This window comes from Bufo bufo, chromosome 7, assembly GCF_905171765.1.
Source record: "Bufo bufo chromosome 7, aBufBuf1.1, whole genome shotgun sequence".
Taxonomy (NCBI): Eukaryota; Metazoa; Chordata; class Amphibia; order Anura; family Bufonidae; genus Bufo; species Bufo bufo.
This window is the reverse complement of record NC_053395.1, coordinates 4,961,969-4,984,715: the sequence shown is the minus strand read 5'-3', so window position 1 is coordinate 4,984,715 and position 22,747 is coordinate 4,961,969.

Genomic DNA, 22,747 nt, shown 5'->3' with positions numbered 1-22,747 from the left:
TGTAGGCGGGGGGGTAGCAGGACACACGGTGTAGGCGGGGGGTAGCAGGACGCACGGTGTAGGCGGGGGGTAGCAGGACGCACGGTGTAGGCGGGGGGTAGCAGGACGCACGGTGTAGGCGGGGGGTAGCAGGACGCACGGTGTAGGCGGGGGGTAGCAGGACGCACGGTGTAGACGGGGGGGAGCAGGACGCACGGTGTAGACGGGGGGAGCAGGACACGTGGTGTAGGCGGGGGGAGAGAGCAGGACGTTGTAACGCACCTAGTTGATCAGTTAGGATCTCAACTGCGGAAGCAATGGACATGCACTATTATCCCACTGCCCTTGTTCTTGGCTGTGGGATTCGCGGTTACTCAGTATGTACCCCAGGCGTCTCTCTCAGTCTTGGGCGGAGAGTTTGGGGTAACAAAATCATTTACCGCTATCCATCTATTTAGTATTACTGCTGGAGAGGAAGGTCTCCCAGTAGTGAGGCCGGACGAAGCGGCACGCTTCAGGGGAGGCCGGCATGAGGGGTTTTGTGAGCAAGGGTCAGAGAAGGTAAGGGTTAAGTGGATGAGTGCAGGCAAAGGGGGGAGGAGCTAGGAAGGGGCGGGGAGCGGCAGGCTGAAGTAGTGGTGAGGCAGGTCAGCGCCTGCCATTTTAGGAGCAGAGAGCCAGCATCTTTTGAACTGCAGCATCGGATACAGCAATGGCAGAAGCAGTGGAGGCGATGCTGCGGCGCTTGAGGGAAGCGGCGGACACCAGGGGCAGCGACTGGCTGGAGCAGCAGGTGACTGCATTGCTAGGGGGGGCGGAGGTGGGTACGTCTAGCCCTACTCTAGCAGCTACACGGCCGCGGCGGGTACGGCAGCCTTCGTGCCTGTAAAATAATAAACTAACATTTTTTAGTAGGATAGGGTTATTTGAAGGACCATGCAAGGGCAGCACTTGTGTTGAAGTGTCAATTTTGACAGGTTGAGACGACAATAGCATTTGGGAAGGTTAGGAATTCTCCTACTTCAGCATATTATTATTAGCTTTACAAATAAGGTATACATAGAAGACCATGATGTAAGGGAATTTACTTGTTAACCATATATGTCTGTTAGAATGTTAAATTTAGGATACAATGTAACTCTATGTAGAGTCAACCTATAAAATGGCTTTGTTTCATGACATAGGCAGAGCATTCTTGCACGGACACCTGTTGCTCTCACACACACACACAGATTCACACATACACGTTATTTTGGGGAAATAAGCTTTTTCACTTATTTTAATTGTTTTATTGCTTGCTTGTAACCTTTCAAGACTTATTGCTGTGCTATATTTTTCTCTTTCTAAACTTTGTAACTTTCTTTTTATGAGAATTAAATCCTTCGAATTTTATCTTTCATCAAGAACTTTGCACATTTTGTTGGGCTCCTTCTAAAGCATTTCTTGAAAAATAGAGAAATGCAGGACGTTATTCTACATTGGCGAGCCAGCGGATTTTTGTTGAATTCCTTCAGTTTGTAAAGAGGTGGGCCCAAGAGAGTAATTACTATTATTACAAGCTTCAGGAAAACAACAACAACGAATCTAAAGAAAGAAGAAGTTGAGCCATACATCTGTTGCAAGTGTCACTTCCCAGACGTATTACAGACGGAGGCTTGTGAAGAAACTACACAGAGATCCTTCCATTGACTGTGGGAAGAAGACGTAAGAAGGAGACATCAAGGATACGGTACCTGAGTAAGTAATGGAATTTCTTAATTCTTATTCAGATAAAAGTAAATTGGAGTTTAGAGTTGTAAGTAGTCATACTAATGCACAATTATGGGCAAGTTTATATAATCAATGTGAAGAAGAAAACATAAGAATTGACAAAAAGTTGTTGTGTATGGATAAATTGCAGAAGAAGCTCAGGAATGTATTACATATGGTGAAAATATTCAATACATTAGTTCTTGAAGACAGGCAGCCACAGACTCAGACACATAGTATATGTGTGAATAATAAGGACACACATGATACAGACACACAGGAACACATAGAAGAGGATGATTTTAATGATTGTCCAAAGTGTCAAATTTTGGCACAACACATTGAAGATTTGGAAGATCAGATGGAAACTAGGACACAGCTCATATCAAAATTATGCCATCGTACGAAAAAAGTTTCTATTATTACAAAAAGTGGCATAGATACGGGTGCGTCCTACATTCCAGACACTAGTCCAGCTGATGTAAATGAAGACATAGAGGCTGAGGAAGTCAGGAGGAGGAAATTACATGACAGGGCAGCCAAGTTAAATTTAAAAATACATGATCAGTTAATAAAAATTTGTAAAGATATCCCAGCTTATACTGATAAGATGGATGCATTCACAATGCTGATATCTTTGAATCTAATGCTGATAAGTTCAATCTAAATAATGAACAGAAAAACAAAGTATTTAAATTATGGCTTCCCTCACATATGGCAAGGAGATTAGAGACCACACCAAGAGTTAATGATGAGCGTGAAATAATACATAGTTCCCCAGCAGATCGATTGAGGCAACTACTTTTATTTACTACTGGAGAATCTACTCCTACATTTGAAATCCTTGACATGTTAAAGCCCACTTTACAGGATGATCCATTTGCATTCTTGATAAAATTTGAACAGGCGTATAGAATGGTCATGGAAATTGAGGATGATTCTGAACCCACTGCAATGATAAAGTCATTTGTAAAACGGTTCAAATATCTTGATCCAGTCTCCAGGGAGTTAGCACTAGGAAAGCCTACGTTACAGGAAGCGGCAACATTTATTGATCAAATAAGGAGATCCATAAAACAAAGTAGTATAAGGGTCAAAGTTGCTGCAGTCCAAAAAAAGGATGAAAATCAGGTAACAAATTCAAATAGTCCTAAATCAAACCCTCCCATGAAAAGAGACCATTATAAACAGAAAGGAAAGGTGTCATTTCAAAGAGGACAAGTTACTTGTTATTATTGTGGTAAAATAGGACATTTAAAATGGCAATGTAGGAAATTCCTAAATGAGTCACAGAATGCAGGGAAAGAAAATGGTTTTGTGCCAACTGCTCCTTCTCCAGAGCAGGATCAGTCACAATCACCATATGCACCTTTAATAAGACAAATTAGAGAATTAACATTGAATAATTCGTACAAGGGGAAATCTTATGGTAATAAAATTGAGGAGACAGCTGGTTTGTTACCTTCCCCATGACTAGGACGAACTATGACCTCTCGTCCTTTGGAATTAGTAGCTCCAGTTTCATTAGATGATTGTGGAAGACCATTTGTAAGGGGATCCTTACAGGGCAATGAGGTGACATTTCTCATTGACACAGAAGCTCAATTAAGTGTGACTAATCAGGATTTGCCTCTAACTCCAAATGCACCTGTTTGTACAATTGTTGGTTTTAGTAGGAAAAGCGGCACTAAGGCAATTTTAGCACAGAATGTTAATTTAGAAATACCAGGCTATCTGAAAACAAAAATAGACATTTGGCATAGTACTAATTCTGAAAACATCATAGGAACTGACCTAATGAAAAAATGGGGTTGGGTCATTGACTTAGGAAATAAGGTGATCTGGAAAGATGTTGATGGATCTAAACCTGTAGTCATTGATCCCACTGAATACAGTCATGTTGGTACTGTTTGCCTAACTGAAGTTGTTTCTTCTGAACATTTGTGGCCAGAAACTGGTGATGATGAAGTTCTAAAAGAAATTGTACAATATACTCCTTCTTTGTGGGCACAATTCAGGAATGATGTGGGCACAATGAAAGATGTATTAGTCAATGTGGAGGGGAGAGACCCTCCTCCCCAAAAGCAGTACAAATTGCCACCTGAATCAATTGGTCCCATGTCTAAAATCATACAGGAACTGCTTGATCAAGGTGTCATTAGAAAAGCTAATTCAGTAACAAACAATCCTTTGTGGTGTACCGTGAAGTCTGATGGTTCATACCGAATGTTATTGGACCTAAGATTGCTGAATAAGTATACCCCAAATGTGGCACCCATTGTTGCAGATACTCATGACATAATGGCGCGACTGAATGCTAAGGCAAAGTTTTTCTCTGTTTTAGACATCAGTAATGGTTTTTTCAGCATTTCTCTTGCAAAGAGCTGTCAATACAAATTTGCATTTTGTTTCATGGATGAACAATATGTATTTTGCAGATTACCTCAAGGAGCACATTTATCACCTAGCATATTTCATCAGGCAGTTGCAAAAGTATTGTCCAAATTTTCAAGACCAGATTGTCTGTTGCAATATGTTGATGATATTCTTTTAGCCACTGAGGATAGAGAGTTGCATTTATCTCTCTTAGCAGAATTATTTTCGTTGATGCACGAAGCAGGTTTGAAATTGAACACGAAGAAAGTCAAACTTTTGCAGACTGAAGTGAGATATCTTGGAGTGTTAATCAGTCATGGAAAGAGACAGCCACTTCAAGATAGGATTGAGGCTATTGCTTCTCTTCCCATTCCAACATCACACAAGGCTCTGAGACATTTCTTGGGTCTGGTAAACTTTTCCAGAGAATTCATAGAAGGCTTTGCAGAAAAAGCTAAACCTCTTTATGATCTCTTGAAAAATAATGATGATGACTCTTTTGGACCATGGGAAGAGGAACAACAGAAGGCATTTGAACTTCTAAAGAGAGATATGCAAAAGTCTCCAGCATTGTCAACAGCTATGACTCAGGCACCTTTTGCTTTGCAGGTTCACTCCTCAGACACGGCTGTGTCAGCTGTACTCTTGCAGTTGCAGGGGGGAGAATGGCGGATTTTGGGCTATTTCTCTAAGCTTCTCACACCTGTGGAAAAAGGGTTTGAAATTTGTGCAAAACATTTGGTGGGTGTTTATTTTGCTATTAAGGCAACAGAACACATTGTTGGATTTAACAAAATCATTCTGCAGACTCCTCACTCCACACTAAAACTTCTCCTTGAGAAAAACCTCCCAGGTGTGTCAAATCAAAGATTTGCACATTGGTTGTTGTCCTTATCATCAAAACAAATTGAGATTGATCACAAGGCCAAGTATGTACTTCCTCAATTAATGCAGTATGAAGGGAAAACTCATGAATGTTCAGAAACATTTTATGAATCATATCCTAGCTTGTTTAGGAGAGATGCAGAGAACAGTGATGAACCAGTATTTGTTGATGGTTCAAGATTTTGTTCAGGGGGAAAGTATTATACAGGTTATGCTATCTTGTATCCTGATAGAGGATATGCAGTTCAGCATAGACTGCCAGGACACTATTCAGCTCAGAGAGCAGAGTTAGAAGCTGTCAAGACAGTACTGACAATTGATGAGAAAGAAAACAAGAATCCATTGGTCATTTATAGTGACAGCTCATATGTCGTGAGATCACTGACAGACTATTTGCCAGTGTGGGAAAGGAGAGGATTTGTAGATTCCTCTAACAAGGTCCTAGTGCATAGTGATACACTCAAGGACATATTCAAAATAGCTTCAAAACATCCTAATAGCTATGCTATAGTCAAAGTCCCAGCACATAAGAAAGGCGAACATGAGCTAGTTATTGGAAACAATACAGTAGACACATTGGCTAAGGAAGTAGCTATGACAGGAGAGTTGAAGGAAGAAATTGAATCTTTGAAAGCTTTACCAGTGAGGAAAACAGACACGCATTTTCCTTCTTTTGCAGAAGAACAAGCGAAGGATTCGTCCCTTGCTGCTTCTCAGGTTGATCCAAAACCTCCATTTGTTTGTGAAAACGGGGTTTTGTGTCATGACTGTCAGGGGGAATTGCGTCCTGTTGTCCCAAAACATTTACAAATGGAATTCACCAAATACAATCATGAGAGTTTAGGTCATTTGGGTCAGGAAAAATTGTTAGGAGTTCTCAAAGAGAAATTTTATTGGGACAAAATGGAAAAGACTGTCCAAGATGTAGTTCAGTCATGTCTCATTTGTGCTCAAGTCAACCCACGACCTAAAGGACAAAAACCTCCACTTTTACGAATTGCACCTGCTGATGGTCCTTGGTCTACATTACAGATAGACTACATTGGTCCTCTACCTTCAGGTAAACATGGACTCAGGTATGCATTAGTGGTGGTGGATGTATTTTCTAAATGGGTAGAGATCTTACCTGTCAGGAAAGATGATGCTCTGTCTACAGCAAGGGCATTGGTAAATCATGTGTTTTGTACTTGGGGGATCCCAAGAATGATTACCTCTGACAGAGGAAGTCATTTTACAGGTAAAATCATGCAAACTGTTTGTACTATTCTAGGAGTACAACAACAGTTCCATGTAGCGTATCACCCACAATCAGCAGGCATTGTGGAAAGAATGAACCGAACAATTAAGACAAGAATTGCAAAAATGTTATTAGATAAAGGAAATACATGGGTTGATGCAGTACCCTTTGTTCTTATGAGTATAAGAGGAACCGTTTCCTCTACAACACAGTATACTCCATTTGAATTAATGACGGGAAGAACAATGCCATTAATATTCCCAAACGAACCATTCTTGTCTACACCTCAAAAAGATGCAATAGCAAGGTCCAGGTGGTTACAGTTATTGCAGGATAATTTAAGTACAATTCTTCCATATGCTGCATCTAAAATGCAACGCATGATACCACCTCACTCTTCTAAATTTGTAAAAGGTGCTTTTGTAATGATTAAGACCTTCAGGAAGAGTGGACCTTGGGAAAGCAATTGGGAAGGTCCCTTCGAAATAATTGACACTAGGGGAGAAGTAATGATTTTGGTTCAAAGAGCACCAAATGCTTCAAAGAATACTCGCAGACAACAAAAACTATGGGTACATGTTGATCAGTGTAAATTGTATGTACCAAAATAATGATACTGCTTTTCTTCACAGGGAATGAAACTCTTCACGTTATACACAATCCACAACAAACAAGGATGTCTTCGGAAAAGCTGTTTCATGATGGGAATGTCATTGTTGATGATGATATTTACAACTGCTACGTTCACAGAATTCCTTGATGATAAAAAGAGTAATCATGACAAATAGACTTCAATCCTTGCACGAAGAAGAAGAGGATTTCGTCTTGAGGATTTTCTGGAAGAACAAATTCAGGACAATTCCAGAGACATTTCCGGAAGTCTTTGTATGGGTTTTGGTGCTAGCTGTTGTATTGAAATACACTTCAGACATGATACACACATTGAATTACATGCAACAGCAGGACCCAAACCAAAGTTCACTCAATTACAAGGAACATTCACACATAACAATAGAACTGGTTCATGGGAATGTACATCAATAGATGTATTATACTGGAGTATTGTGACAAAAGGAAATGAGTCAGCTACATGGTCCGGAGATCTCACAAATGATAAGATAGCATTAGGAAATGTGGGAAAATCTCGAGAGGAAATTTGGTTTCAAACCCAGAACTATGTAAAAATAATGGATCCATCCATTCTTCCCATAACAGGAAAAGTTGATGAAAATTGGGTGGAAAATTGGAGATAGTATGAGACATATAGATTTATGGGTAAGTAAGTGGTTAGGATGTAATAAGAACACATGTATAGCTACCTCATTGATTCCAGTAGCTGGAAGAGAACAAATGGTAGTTCCAGTAACTGTTTTAGGAATTCCCGTGAGTGAAACACAGTTGATTTTTTATCAATTGCAATATACGGAATTTGCATATGATGGTACTCATATAGAACAATTAGATCTTTCTTCATGTTTACACTTTGTTTCTAAAATAATCTGTTTACCGGAACAAGATAAGGAGATTTATCATTCTTGTTTCCATAATCAAACTTCTTGCCATGCACGAATTGAGAATGTATACTCAATTCATGATTTGGTAACTCAAGTTGGTCCAAACAAAGTTTGTGTACAAGTGATGTCTGAGAAAGAAAAGGTTGTAGCATTCTTTTCTTCTTGTGTACATCACGAGAATTTAACCAAGGGTTTATATTGTTTGGAAGGAGACTGGAGAGCAATCTCTATGAATTTAGGAAGACTCAATATTTCTTCCATAAATACAACCCAATTGAAAATCCATCCAATGAAATTTAATCTCACTCAAATTGACAAATTTCCGTGGGATGAGTGGACTAAAGAAATTAAAAAAGATAAAGGTCTTTTAAAAATATTAAGTGAACAAATAAAAGAAGCAGAAATTGCATTTAATCATAAACAAGGACAATTATCAGAAATAGAACATGAATGGAATATCATGTCTGGAACATCTTGGTGGGGAAAATTGAAGAAATCTGTAAATATGTGGTCAAAATCTTCTACACAAACAGCAGTTGAGAATACGTTATCCCATCCTATTATTATTATATTTATTATTATATTTTTGTGTATTATCTATCAAGTTTTTGTTATGTATAGGATCAAGAAAACATATAGTAATATAATGAAAGAAATTAACAAAGGAGATAACATTTTGAAAGAAATGTTAAAAAGAACTCAGTATACCAATTCTATATGGAATACTGAATCAAAAATGGATCAAACAACCAAGTGCTATAACATGGTCAATGAGTGAATGTGATACGAATGAGATACGAATGATGAGTAATTGCATTAGATTAGGAGGTTATGATTGAAGATTTATATTTCAAATCATAATCAGGGGGAAATGTAAAATAATAAACTAACATTTTTTAGTAGGATAGGGTTATTTCAAGGACCATGCAAGGGCAGCACTTGTGTTGAAGTGTCAATTTTGACAGGTTGAGACGACAATAGCATTTGGGAAGGTTAGGAATTCTCCTACTTCAGCATATTATTATTAGCTTTACAAATAAGGTATACATAGAAGACCATGATGTAAGGGAATTTACTTGTTAACCATATATGTCTGTTAGAATGTTAAATTTAGGATACAATGTAACTCTATGTAGAGTCAACCTATAAAATGGCTTTGTTTCATGACATAGGCAGAGCATTCTTGCACGGACACCTGTTGCTCTCACACACACACACAGATTCACACATACACGTTATTTTGGGGAAATAAGCTTTTTCACTTATTTTAATTGTTTTATTGCTTGCTTGTAACCTTTCAAGACTTATTGCTGTGCTATATTTTTCTCTTTCTAAACTTTGTAACTTTCTTTTTATGAGAATTAAATCCTTCGAATTTTATCTTTCATCAAGAACTTTGCACATTTTGTTGGGCTCCTTCTAAAGCATTTCTTGAAAAATAGAGTAATGCAGGACGTTATTCTACAGTGCCTGAGCCCTGATTTACCCCCCCGGGTCCGGCGCCGTGTCAGGAGCCCCACAAGGGACCCTCCACGCCGGGAGCATTCTAAGGCTACTGCGGCCTCCCGGCGTGGGAGGAATCCATATGTCCGGCGGGACCCTCCAGAGGCTGTGGGGCCTTCCCCTCAGCCCATCGCGGCAGCAACAGGGGAGTCAGGACCTGGTTCTGCAGGATCCCCTCCTGTCCTCAGGAGTCGGAGGCCTGCTCAGCGTGGGAGAGGTAGTGGCAGCAGAGGCAGCAGCGGGGCTGCGCGGTCGGCCAGGGCGGCCCGGCGCAGGCCCTTACAGGATGAGCCCCCTTTCAGTGGCACACGAGGCTGCGCCTGTAGGTGCCAGGGACGGGCGCAGGCCTTGCCATGATGCGCTTCTTACAGAGGAGGAGGACGAGGCTGTTCTGGACGGCTCCCCGCCCCAGAGCAGGCCTCTTGGGCATGAAGACAGGCACGCAGATGCTTATATGGAGGACAGGGAGTTGCGCAGGCCATTTCCTGAGGGCGGACAGTTTGCTACTGGTCCTGACACCGTTGAAGACAGAGGGCGTCCCAGAGCCATTCCTAACGCACCCAGCAGTTATCCGGCTGGGGTGCTGCCGGCGAACAGCGCAAGTACCCATCATAGGAACATCGTGGATCCAGGAGTCGTCCGTCAGGAATCAGGACCTGCGGCTGCCGGGTTCACAGCACCCGGGCAGCTAGGTGAGACATCACTGGGAACACTGTTATCTCTATTTAATGTGGCGCCTGGGGCGGGTGGGAGCAATAGTGCTATTATCGGTGGTTTGGGGCGCTTGCTGTGTGGTTTAGCTGGGGTTAGTCAGGATAGGGGGGCAATGGGGGCTACCCCCTTAGCAGCGTGGGGGTTGGGGGCAGAAAATAGCAATGTACCGGCGACCGCTAACAATAGTAATGTAGCAGTGGCCAATAGCACAGGTGTAGCCGAATCAGTGTCAGTGCAGACGCAGGCGGGAGGTGAGGAGGATAGGCCCAGATTAGATGACGCCGCAAAAGGGGAGGTGTATGTTTGCTTTGAGGGTCCCCTGGGAGCGCATTTGAAAACGGAGGTGCGTGAGAAAATTTGGAAGGGAGAGTATATAGAAATTTTTTCGCTGCTTCCGTTGGAGCGGTTCAACCTTGATGTGGTAAAAAAGGACGGAGTAAGAAAGGAGGATGATGATAAGCGTCGCTATCGCCTTATCCCTAGGTCATTTAGTAATTGGCTACAGGCCTTTGCTATTTTGGCAAGTGTAATTGGGGAGAAGAGTCCGGAATGCTGTTCCCCTTTATTTTGCTATCTGGATGCTATTGGGGAAGCCTATAGAGTGTATGGGGGTTCCGGGTGGTTACGGTATGACGAACAGTTTCGTCAGAGGAAAGCGGTCCGTCCTAATATGAGATGGGACCATAAGGACATTGCGTTATGGATGAGGGTGACAGCGCCAGGTAGGAGTGGTCAGTCCTTTCGGAGTGAGTCAGGGGTTGGGGTACAGCAAGGTACAGGGACGCCCCCAGTTGGAAGAGGATACTGCTTCCTTTTCAATGAGGGAAATTGCAAATTCGGCGAAAAATGTAAATTTAGGCATGAATGTTCCGTGTGTGGCGGGGGCCATGGGGCTAGCAGATGTTTTAGAGGGGGTAGACAAAGGGGGGGGGGATAGTTTTGCAAAAGGGGCAGACCCCAGTGCGAGTGGAAAGGATGGTGGGGCATCTAAATAGATATCCGAACCAGGAGTTAGCTGAATTTTTGTATTCAGGGTTTAAGTTCGGTTTTCATATACCTTCACACCCGTTACCAGTCTTAGAGAAGCGGAAGAATTTGCGCTCGGCATTGCAGTTCCCGGACATAGTGACAGGAAAGTTAGCTAAAGAGGTGAACTGTGAATGAGAGGGCCTCAATGGTGGGGCTGGACTCTCAGAGTTGGGGCACCTGGTTGGCTTGGTATGGCGTCCGTCAGTTGGTGTCCCCGAGCTTGTGGTACGCGGCTGGGGGCAAGATGGAATTGCCGTGGTGGTTTGTGGTCGTTTAAGGTGCAGTTAGGCGGCTTCTAGGACCTCCCTCGTCAGTTAGACATGTATATATTTATATATATATATATATGTCATTGTTATATCAAGTGTTATGTTTATTCATGTTATTTATATTATTTAATAAAAGACGGCTGCTGTGGCCGATTTAATCCAAACAGTGGCTGTGTGTGGTTATTGGGAGAGGAAATGGGGAAGGTTAGTTAGCTAAATGATGGGGTAGTGGACCCGAGCGTAGCCAATAACCCTACTCAAGTATGAGCTTGTGCACAGTTTAGTGTTAGTATCTAGTATGCAATAGGTTCAGGGTTAGTATATAGCATGTCCTCAGTTTAGTATATAGTATGCAGTAGGTTCAGAGCATGTCCACAGTTTAGTATATAGCATGCAGTAGGTTCAGAACATGTCCACAGTTTAGTATATAGTATGCAGTAGGTTCAGAGTTAGTATAGCATGTCCACAGTTTAGTATATAGTATGCAGTAGGTTCAGAGTTGGTTTGGGAGTATCGCCTCACACCAGCAGGAACCACCCCACTCAGAGTTCCAGGACATGAATCAGAGCAGGTAACAGGCATATACTTGCGGTTAGTTGTTCCTGACAGTCCTTCACGCTGTTGTTAGGGATCCAGGTCTGGATATGTGGACAGAGTCCTCAGATGCAGTGGAGCTAGCAGGGTGCGCACTCCATTAGTGGAACACCCTGCTTAGCACCTGTCTTCTATTTAAGGGCCGGACGGTAAGTGGACGGAGTCACAGAAGGCCCGGCGGCCACTGCGTTCCACGCTGGAGCGCCAGCCAGCGTAACAACACAGGCGGTCGCTGCGTTCCACGCTGGAACGCAAGCCAGCGTATCATCGCAGACGGCCGGTGCGTTTCACGCTGGAGCGCAAGCCAGCGTATCGTCACAGGGAGCCGCTGTGATCCAGGCTGTACTGTTACAGTACCCCCCCCCCTTAAGGGACCCCTCCGGGGTACCCCACTAGGAGAGGGTCGGTTGGGAAATCTTCTATGGAACAATCTTTGGAGTCTGGGAGCATGAACATTTTGCACATCTTCCCAAGAGTCATCCTGGGGACCATACCCCTTCCATCTAATGAGATACTGGATCTTCCCCCGTCTTCTTCTGGAATCAATGAGCTGCTCAACTTCAAATTCTTCTTCTCCTTGGACCTCTATCGGAGGCAAGGGTCGAGGATCACTTGATGGGAACGGCCTAGATCTAAACGGCTTCAGTAGTGACACGTGGAATGTGGGATGTACCTGTAATCGAGGAGGAAGGGTGAGTCTCACCGTGTTGGGGTTAATAATCCTTTCTATCGGAAAAGGACCCAGGAATTGTCTTCCCAATTTCTTGGAAGGTACCCCCAACCGAAGGTTTTTTGTTGATAACCAAACCGAGTCCCCGACCTGGTAGGGAGGACTTTCTCTCCTACGACGGTCGTAGTAACACTTCTGTCTTTCTTTTGCCCGTTGAAGGTTGTCTTTTAGCGTCTTAAGGGTAGTTTGCAAAGTGGTCAGATAATCGTCTGTGGCTGGAACGTTTGTGGGAAGGCTGGTTTGAGGAAGAGACCTAGGGTAAAATCCGTAATTAGCAAAGAATGGAGTATGTAATGTGGAGGAATTCGTAGAATTATTATAGGCGAATTCAGCGAGAGGAAGTAGGCCCTCCCAGTCATCCTGGAGAAATGAGCAGTGACATCTGAGATACTGTTCCAGACACTGATTCACCCTTTCAGTCTGCCCATTAGTTTGGGGGTGATAGGCGGTAGACATTCTGTGGTAGATTTGAAGTCTGGAACAAAGTGCTCTCCAGAATTTGGATACGAATTGCGAACCCCTGTCTGATATGACCTGGCTAGGAATTCCATGTAACTTAATAATATTAGACAGGAATACCACGGCCGTTTCCTTGGAGGAGGGTAACTTCTTGAGGGGCACGAAGTGTGCCATCTTAGTCAACAAATCCACTACCACCATGATGGTGTTGTTTCCTCTGGAAAGGGGAAGTTCAACTATGAAATCCATCGAGACCCATTCCCAGGGTCTGTTGGCGATGGGAAGACTCATTAGGAGACCATAAGGTCGGTTCCTGTCAGTTTTACATGAGGCACAGGTCTCGCACGTGGAAACGTATTCCTCAATTGGTTTGGTCATCTTTGGCCACCAGAAGTTCCTGCGTATCAGGGTTGTGGTTTTAGCAATGCCGGGATGTCCCGCGAGGAGTAAATCATGGCAAAGTTTGATCACCTGATTGGTGAGGGAGGGTGGTATATACAGTTGGCTGTCCTTGTAAAGGAGACCCTGTTGGTTCTGCGAAAGACCAGGGGGGGTATTAGCATGGTCATTAATTAGAGCATCCTTGAGCTGGGTTTCCAACGTTATGGTGGCAAGGACGAGTTTCTTCGGTGGAATGATCCATGTGGGGGCCGTGTCTGAGGTGCGAATTTCAGCCAGTCGTGACAAGGCGTCGGCCTTCCCATTTTTTGAGCCTGGTCGGTATGTAATTTGGAAGTTAAACCTGTCAACAAAAAAAAATCCACCGTACTTGACGGCCTGATAATGTTTTATTGGTTTTCAGGTATTGTAGATTACGGTGATCCGTATAAATTGTGATGGGGTGTATTGATCCTTCAAGTAAATGCCTCCAGTTTTCCAGGGAGCACTTTATGGCGAGGAGTTCCTTTTCGCCTATGGGGTAATTGAATTCGGCGGTATTTAGCGTCCAGGAGTAGAACCCGATAGGATGTAACGGAGTTGAAAAAGAGCTTCGCTGGGACAGAACAGCTCCTATGGCTGCCTGGGATGCGTCTACTTCCAGCACGTAGTGATGGTTCGGATTTGGGAGAGTCAGTATCGGTGCCGTAGTGAACCTGTTCTTTAATAACTCAAACGCTGATTGGGCGTCCTTGGACCAAACGAACTTCGTGTTGACACTAGTTAAGCGGGTTAGTGGTTTAGTGGTAGCGGAGAAATCTTTAATGAATTTCCTATAGAAGTTTGAGAACCCCAGGAACCGTTGAAGAGCTTTCCTGGAATCCGGAATCGGCCAATTTTGGATGCAAGTGATTTTTGAGGGATCCATCTGGATACCTTTGGGTGAAATTATGTATCCGAGGAAGGGAAGAGAGGTAGTCTCGAATACACATTTTTCCTGTTTGACGTATAAGCGATGAACACTTAACCGTGCGAGAACCCAACGGACATGTTTCCTGTGATCGTGTAAGTTATCGGAATACACTAGTATATCATCAAGATAGATGATTACACATACGTCCAGTAGATCCCTAAAGAGGTCGTTAATAAAATTTTTGAATGTCGCAGGGGCGTTGCACAACCCGAAGGGCATCACTGTATACTCGAAGAGTCCATACCGAGTGCGGAAAGCTGTCTTCCATTCATCCCCTTTTCTGATCCTAATTAAGTTGTATGCGCCTCTCAAATCCAGCTTGGTGTAGATTGTTGCTGTTTGTAATCTTTCTATGAGTTCGGATATTAGCGGCAAGGGGTACCGATTTTTGATTGTTACTTTGTTCAAGGCTCTGTAATCTATAATGGGCCTTAGGCTTGAGTCTTTGTTTCTCACAAAGAACATCCCTGCTGCTGCCGGGGAGGTTGAAGGCTGAATAAAACCTTTTCGTAAGTTTTCTTCTAGGTACTGTTTGAGGTGAACAAGTTCTGGTTGTGCCAATGGATAAATTCTACCCGTGGGTATCTCACTACCCGGCAGCAAGTCTATGGGGCAATCGTAAGATCTATGGGGCGGAAGAGATTCCGCCTTCTTTGCGCTGAATACCTCAGCAAAGTCTGCGTATTGGCTGGGGACCTGGTTCACTCCCACGTGCATGAGAGATTTGAGGGGAAAGCAGGTCTCCATACAATAAGGTGACGTAAACTGAACTCTCCCCTGTTTCCATAGGAGAGTTGGCTGGTGTATTTGCAACCATGGCAACCCAAGAATCACGGGAAACAATGGAGAGTGTATGATATCAAGGGATAAGAATTCTGTGTGGTTATTTTCACATGTCACCATGAGGGGTTGAGTCTGACTGTGGATAGGAGTAGAAGTGGTACCGTCAATGAAACTCACGGATATCGGAACGTTTTTTCTCATGTGGGGAATTTTATTTCGCTCAACCAGATGCATATCGATAAAATTCCCCGAAGCTCCCGTGTCCACCATGGCTTCAACGATAATCCGGTTTTGGTCCTACTGTAAGGTGTTTCACTAATATGTAACGCACCTAGTTGATCAGTTAGGATCTCAACTGCGGAAGCAATGGACATCCACTATTATCCCACTGCCCTTCTTCTTGGCTGTGGGATTCGCGGTTACTCAGTATGTACCCCAGGCGTCTCTCTCAGTCTTGGGTGGAGAGTTTGGGGTAACAAAATCATTTACCGCTATCCATCTATTTAGTATTACTGCTGGAGAGGAAGGTCCCCCAGTATTACAGGAGTCACAAGTTAGTATGAGCTTGTGCACAGTTCAGAGTTAGTACCTAGTATGCAATAAGTTCAGGGTTAGTATAGCATGTCCACAGTTTAGTATATAGTATGCAGCAGGTTCAGAGCATGTCCACAGTTTAGTATATAGTATGCAGTAGGTTCGGAGCATGTCCTCAGTTTAGTATATAGTATGTAGTAGGTTCAGAGCATGTCCACAGTTTAGTATATAGTATGCAGTAGGTTGAGAGCATGTCCACAGTTTAGTATATAGTATGCAGTAGGTTCGGAGCATGTCCACAGTTTAGTATATAGTATGCAGTAGGTTCAGAGCATGTCCACAGTTTAGTATATAGTATGCAGTAGGTTGAGAGCATGTCCACAGTTTAGTATATAGTATGCAGTAGGTTCAGAGCATGTCCACAGTTTAGTATATAGTATGCAGTAGGTTCGGAGCATGTCCTCAGTTTAGTATATAGTATGTAGTAGGTTCAGAGCATGTCCACAGTTTAGTATATAGTATGCAGTAGGTTGAGAGCATGTCCACAGTTTAGTATATAGTATGCAGTAGGTTCGGAGCATGTCCACAGTTTAGTATATAGTATGCAGTAGGTTCAGAGCATGTCCACAGTTTAGTATATAGTATGCAGTAGGTTCGGAGCATGTCCACAGTTTAGTATATAGTATGCAGTAGGTTCAGAGCATGTCCACAGTTTAGTATATAGTATGCAGTAGGTTCAGATCATGTCCTCAGTTTAGTATATAGTATGTAGTAGGTTCAGAGCATGTCCACAGTTTAGTATATAGTATGCAGTAGGTTGAGAGCATGTCCACAGTTTAGTATATAGTATGCAGTAGGTTCGGAGCATGTCCACAGTTTAGTATATAGTATGCAGTAGGTTCAGAGCATGTCCACAGTTTAGTATATAGTATGCAGTAGGTTCAGAGCATGTCCACAGTTTAGTATATAGTATGCAGTAGGTTCAGAGCATGTCCACAGTTTAGTATATAGTATGCAGTAGGTTCAGAGCATGTCCACAGTTTAGTATATAGTATGCAGTAGGTTCAGAGCATGTCCACAGTTTAGTATATAGTATGCAGTAGGTTCAGAGCATGTCCACAGTTTAGTATATAGTATGCAGTAGGTTCAGAACATGTCCACAGTTTAGTATATAGTATGCAGTAGGTTCAGAGCATGTCCACAGTTTAGTATATAGTATGCAGTAGGTTCAGAACATGTCCACAGTTTAGTATATAGTATGCAGTAGGTTCAGAGCATGTCCACAGTTTAGTATATAGTATGCAGTAGGTTCAGAACATGTCCACAGTTTAGTATATAGTATGCAGTAGGTTCAGAGTTAGTATATAGCATGTCCACAGTTTAGTATATAGTATGCAGTAGGTTCAGAGCATGTCCACAGTTTAGTATATAGTATGCAGTAGGTTCAGAGCATGTCCACAGTTTAGTATATAGTATGCAGTAGGTTCAGAGCATGTCCTCAGTTTAGTATATAGTATGCAGTAGGTTCAGAACATGTCCACAGTTTAGTATATAGTATGCAGTAGGTTCAGAGCATGTCCACAGTTTAGTATATAGTATGCAGTAGGTTCAGAACATGTCCACAGTTTAGTATATAGTATGCAGTAGGTTCAGAACATGTCCACAGTTTAGTATATAGTATGCAGTAGGTTCAGAACATGTCCACAGTTTAGTATATAGTATGCAGTAGGTTCAGAGCATGTCCACAGTTTAGTATATAGTATGCAGTAGGTTCAGAGCATGTCCTCAGTTTAGTATATAGTATGCAGTAGGTTCAGAGCATGTCCACAGTTTAGTATATAGTATGCAGTAGGTTCAGAGCATGTCCACAGTTTAGTATATAGTATGCAGTAGGTTCAGAGCATGTCCTCAGTTTAGTATATAGTATGCAGTAGGTTCAGAGCATGTCCACAGTTTAGTATATAGTATGCAGTAGGTTCAGAGCATGTCCACAGTTTAGTATATAGTATGCAGTAGGTTCAGAGCATGTCCACAGTTTAGTATATAGTATGCAGTAGGTTCAGAGCTAGTATATAGCATGTCCACAGTTTAGTATATAGTATGCAGTAGGTTCAGAGCATGTCCACAGTTTAGTATATAGTATGCAGTAGGTTCAGAGCTAGTATATAGCATGTCCACAGTTTAGTATATAGTATGCAGTAGGTTCAGAGCATGTCCACAGTTTAGTATATAGTATGCAGTAGGTTCAGAGCTAGTATATAGCATGTCCACAGTTTAGTATATAGTATGCAGTAGGTTCAGAGCATGTCCACAGTTTAGTATATAGTATGCAGTAGGTTCAGAGCATGTCCACAGTTTAGTATATAGTATGCAGTAGGTTCAGAGCATGTCCACAGTTTAGTATATAGTATGCAGTAGGTTCAGAGCATGTCCACAGTTTAGTATATAGTATGCAGTAGGTTCAGAGCATGTCCACAGTTTAGTATATAGTATGCAGTAGGTTCAGAGCATGTCCACAGTTTAGTTTATAGTATGCAGTAGGTTCAGAGCATGTCCACAGTTTAGTATATAGTATGCAGTAGGTTCGGAGCATGTCCACAGTTTAGTATATAGTATGCAGTAGGTTCAGAGCATGTCCACAGTTTAGTATATAGTATGCAGTAGGTTCAGAGCATGTCCACAGTTTAGTATATAGTATGCAGTAGGTTCAGAGCATGTCCACAGTTTAGTATATAGTATGCAGTAGGTTCAGAGCATGTCCACAGTTTAGTATTAGTATGCAGTAGGTTCAGAACATGTCCACAGTTTAGTATATAGTATGCAGTAGGTTCAGAGCATGTCCACAGTTTAGTATATAGTATGCAGTAGGTTCAGAGTTAGTATATAGCATGTCCACAGTTTAGTATATAGTATGCAGTAGGTTCAGAGTTAGTATATAGCATGTCCACAGTTTAGTATATAGTATGCAGTAGGTTCAGAGTTAGTATATAGCATGTCCTCAGTTTAGTATATAGTATGCAGTAGGTTCAGAACATGTCCTCAGTTTAGTATATAGTATGCAGTAGGTTCAGAACATGTCCACAGTTTAGTATATAGTATGCAGTAGGTTCAGAACATGTCCACAGTTTAGTATATAGTATGCAGTAGGTTCAGAGCATGTCCACAGTTTAGTATATAGTATGCAGTAGGTTCAGAACATGTCCTCAGTTTAGTATATAGTATGCAGTAGGTTCAGAACATGTCCACAGTTTAGTATATAGTATGCAGTAGGTTCAGAGCATGTCCACAGTTTAGTATATAGTATGCAGTAGGTTCAGAGCATGTCCACAGTTTAGTATATAGTATGCAGTAGGTTCAGAGCATGTCCACAGTTTAGTATATAGTATGCAGTAGGTTCAGAACATGTCCACAGTTTAGTATATAGTATGCAGTAGGTTCAGAACATGTCCACAGTTTAGTATATAGTATGCAGTAGGTTCAGAGCATGTCCACAGTTTAGTATATAGTATGCAGTAGGTTCAGAGTTAGTATATAGCATGTCCACAGTTTAGTATATAGTATGCAGTAGGTTCAGAGTTAGTATATAGCATGTCCTCAGTTTAGTATATAGTATGCAGTAGGTTCAGAGTTAGTATATAGCATGTCCACAGTTTAGTATATAGTATGCAGTAGGTTCAGAGTTAGTATATAGCATGTCCACAGTTTAGTATATAGAATGCAGTAGGTTCAGAACATGTCCACAGTTTAGTATATAGTATGCAGTAGGTTCAGAGCATGTCCACAGTTTAGTATATAGTATGCAGTAGGTTCAGAGCATGTCCTCAGTTTAGTATATAGTATGCAGTAGGTTCAGAGTTAGTATATAGCATGTCCACAGTTTAGTATATAGTATGCAGTAGGTTCAGAGTTAGTATATAGCATGTCCACAGTTTAGTTTATAGTATGCAGTAGGATCAGAGCATGTCCACAGTTTAGTATATAGTATGCAGTAGGTTCAGAGCCTGTCCTCAGTTTAGTATATAGTATGCAGTAGGTTCAGAACATGTCCACAGTTTAGTATATAGTATGCAGTAGGTTCAGAGCATGTCCACAGTTTAGTATATAGTATGCAGTAGGTTCAGAGCATGTCCACAGTTTAGTTTATAGTATGCAGTAGGTTCGGAGCATGTCCACAGTTTAGTATATAGTATGCAGTAGGTTCAGAGCATGTCCACAGTTTAGTATATAGTATGCAGTAGGTTCAGAGTTAGTATATAGCATGTCCACAGTTTAGTATATAGTATGCAGTAGGTTCAGAGTTAGTATATAGCATGTCCACAGTTTAGTATATAGTATGCAGTAGGTTCAGAGTTAGTATATAGCATGTCCACAGTTTAGTATATAGTATGCAGTAGGTTCAGAGTTAGTATATAGCATGTCCACAGTTTAGTATATAGTATGCAGTAGGTTCAGAGCATGTCCACAGTTTAGTATATAGTATGCAGTAGGTTCAGAACATGTCCACAGTTTAGTATATAGTATGCAGTAGGTTCAGAGCATGTCCTCAGTTTAGTATATAGTATGCAGTAGGTTCAGAACATGTCCACAGTTTAGTATATAGTATGCAGTAGGTTCAGAGTTAGTATATAGCATGTCCACAGTTTAGTTTATAGTATGCAGTAGGTTCAGAGCATGTCCACAGTTTAGTATATAGTATGCAGTAGGTTCAGAGCATGTCCACAGTTTAGTATATAGTATGCAGTAGGTTCAGAGTTAGTATATAGCATGTCCTCAGTTTAGTATATAGTATGCAGTAGGTTCAGAACATGTCCACAGTTTAGTATATAGTATGCAGTAGGTTCAGAACATGTCCACAGTTTAGTATATAGTATGCAGTAGGTTCAGAGCATGTCCACAGTTTAGTATATAGTATGCAGTAGGTTCAGAGCATGTCCACAGTTTAGTATATAGTATGCAGTAGGTTCAGAGCATGTCCACAGTTTAGTATATAGTATGCAGTAGGTTCAGAGCATGTCCACAGTTTAGTATATAGTATGCAGTAGGTTCAGAGCATGTCCACAGTTTAGTTTATAGTATGCAGTAGGTTCGGAGCTAGTATATAGCATGTCCTCAGTTTAGTATATAGTATGCAGTAGGTTCAGAACATGTCCACAGTTTAGTATATAGTATGCAGTAGGTTCAGAGCATGTCCACAGTTTAGTATATAGTATGCAGTAGGTTCAGAGCATGTCCACAGTTTAGTATATAGTATGCAGTAGGTTCAGAGCATGTCCACAGTTTAGTATATAGTATGCAGTAGGTTCGGAGCATGTCCACAGTTTAGTATATAGTATGCAGTAGGTTCAGAGCATGTCCACAGTTTAGTATATAGTATGCAGTAGGTTCAGAGTTAGTATATAGCATGTCCACAGTTTAGTATATAGTATGCAGTAGGTTCAGAGTTAGTATATAGCATGTCCTCAGTTTAGTATATAGTATGCAGTAGGTTCAGAACATGTCCACAGTTTAGTATATAGTATGCAGTAGGTTCAGAGCATGTCCACAGTTTAGTATATAGTATGCAGTAGGTTCAGAGCATGTCCACAGTTTAGTATATAGTATGCAGTAGGTTCAGAGCATGTCCACAGTTTAGTATATAGTATGCAGTAGGTTCAGAACATGTCCACAGTTTAGTATATAGTATGCAGTAGGTTCAGAGCATGTCCACAGTTTAGTATATAGTATGCAGTAGGTTCAGAACATGTCCACAGTTTAGTATATAGTATGCAGTAGGTTCAGAGCATGTCCACAGTTTAGTATATAGTATGCAGTAGGTTCAGAGCATGTCCACAGTTTAGTATATAGTATGCAGTAGGTTCAGAGCATGTCCACAGTTTAGTATATAGTATGCAGTAGGTTCAGAGCATGTCCACAGTTTAGTATATAGTATGCAGTAGGTTCGGAGCTAGTATATAGCATGTCCTCAGTTTAGTATATAGTATGCAGTAGGTTCAGAACATGTCCACAGTTTAGTATATAGTATGCAGTAGGTTCGGAGCATGTCCACAGTTTAGTATATAGTATGCAGTAGGTTCAGAGCATGTCCACAGTTTAGTTTATAGTATGCAGTAGGTTCGGAGCTAGTATATAGCATGTCCTCAGTTTAGTATATAGTATGCAGTAGGTTCAGAACATGTCCACAGTTTAGTATATAGTATGCAGTAGGTTCGGAGCATGTCCACAGTTTAGTATATAGTATGCAGTAGGTTCAGAGCATGTCCACAGTTTAGTATATAGTATGCAGTAGGTTCAGAGTTAGTATATAGCATGTCCACAGTTTAGTATATAGTATGCAGTAGGTTCAGAGTTAGTATATAGCATGTCCTCAGTTTAGTATATAGTATGCAGTAGGTTCAGAACATGTCCACAGTTTAGTATATAGTATGCAGTAGGTTCAGAGCATGTCCACAGTTTAGTATATAGTATGCAGTAGGTTCAGAGCATGTCCACAGTTTAGTATATAGTATGCAGTAGGTTCAGAGCATGTCCACAGTTTAGTATATAGTATGCAGTAGGTTCAGAGCATGTCCACAGTTTAGTATATAGTATGCAGTAGGTTCAGAACATGTCCACAGTTTAGTATATAGTATGCAGTAGGTTCAGAACATGTCCACAGTTTAGTATATAGTATGCAGTAGGTTCAGAACATGTCCACAGTTTAGTATATAGTATGCAGTAGGTTCAGAACATGTCCACAGTTTAGTATATAGTATGCAGTAGGTTCAGAGCATGTCCACAGTTTAGTATATAGTATGCAGTAGGTTCAGAACATGTCCACAGTTTAGTATATAGTATGCAGTAGGTTCAGAACATGTCCACAGTTTAGTATATAGTATGCAGTAGGTTCAGAACATGTCCACAGTTTAGTATATAGTATGCAGTAGGTTCAGAACATGTCCACAGTTTAGTATATAGTATGCAGTAGGTTCAGAGCATGTCCACAGTTTAGTATATAGTATGCAGTAGGTTCAGAGCATGTCCACAGTTTAGTATATAGTATGC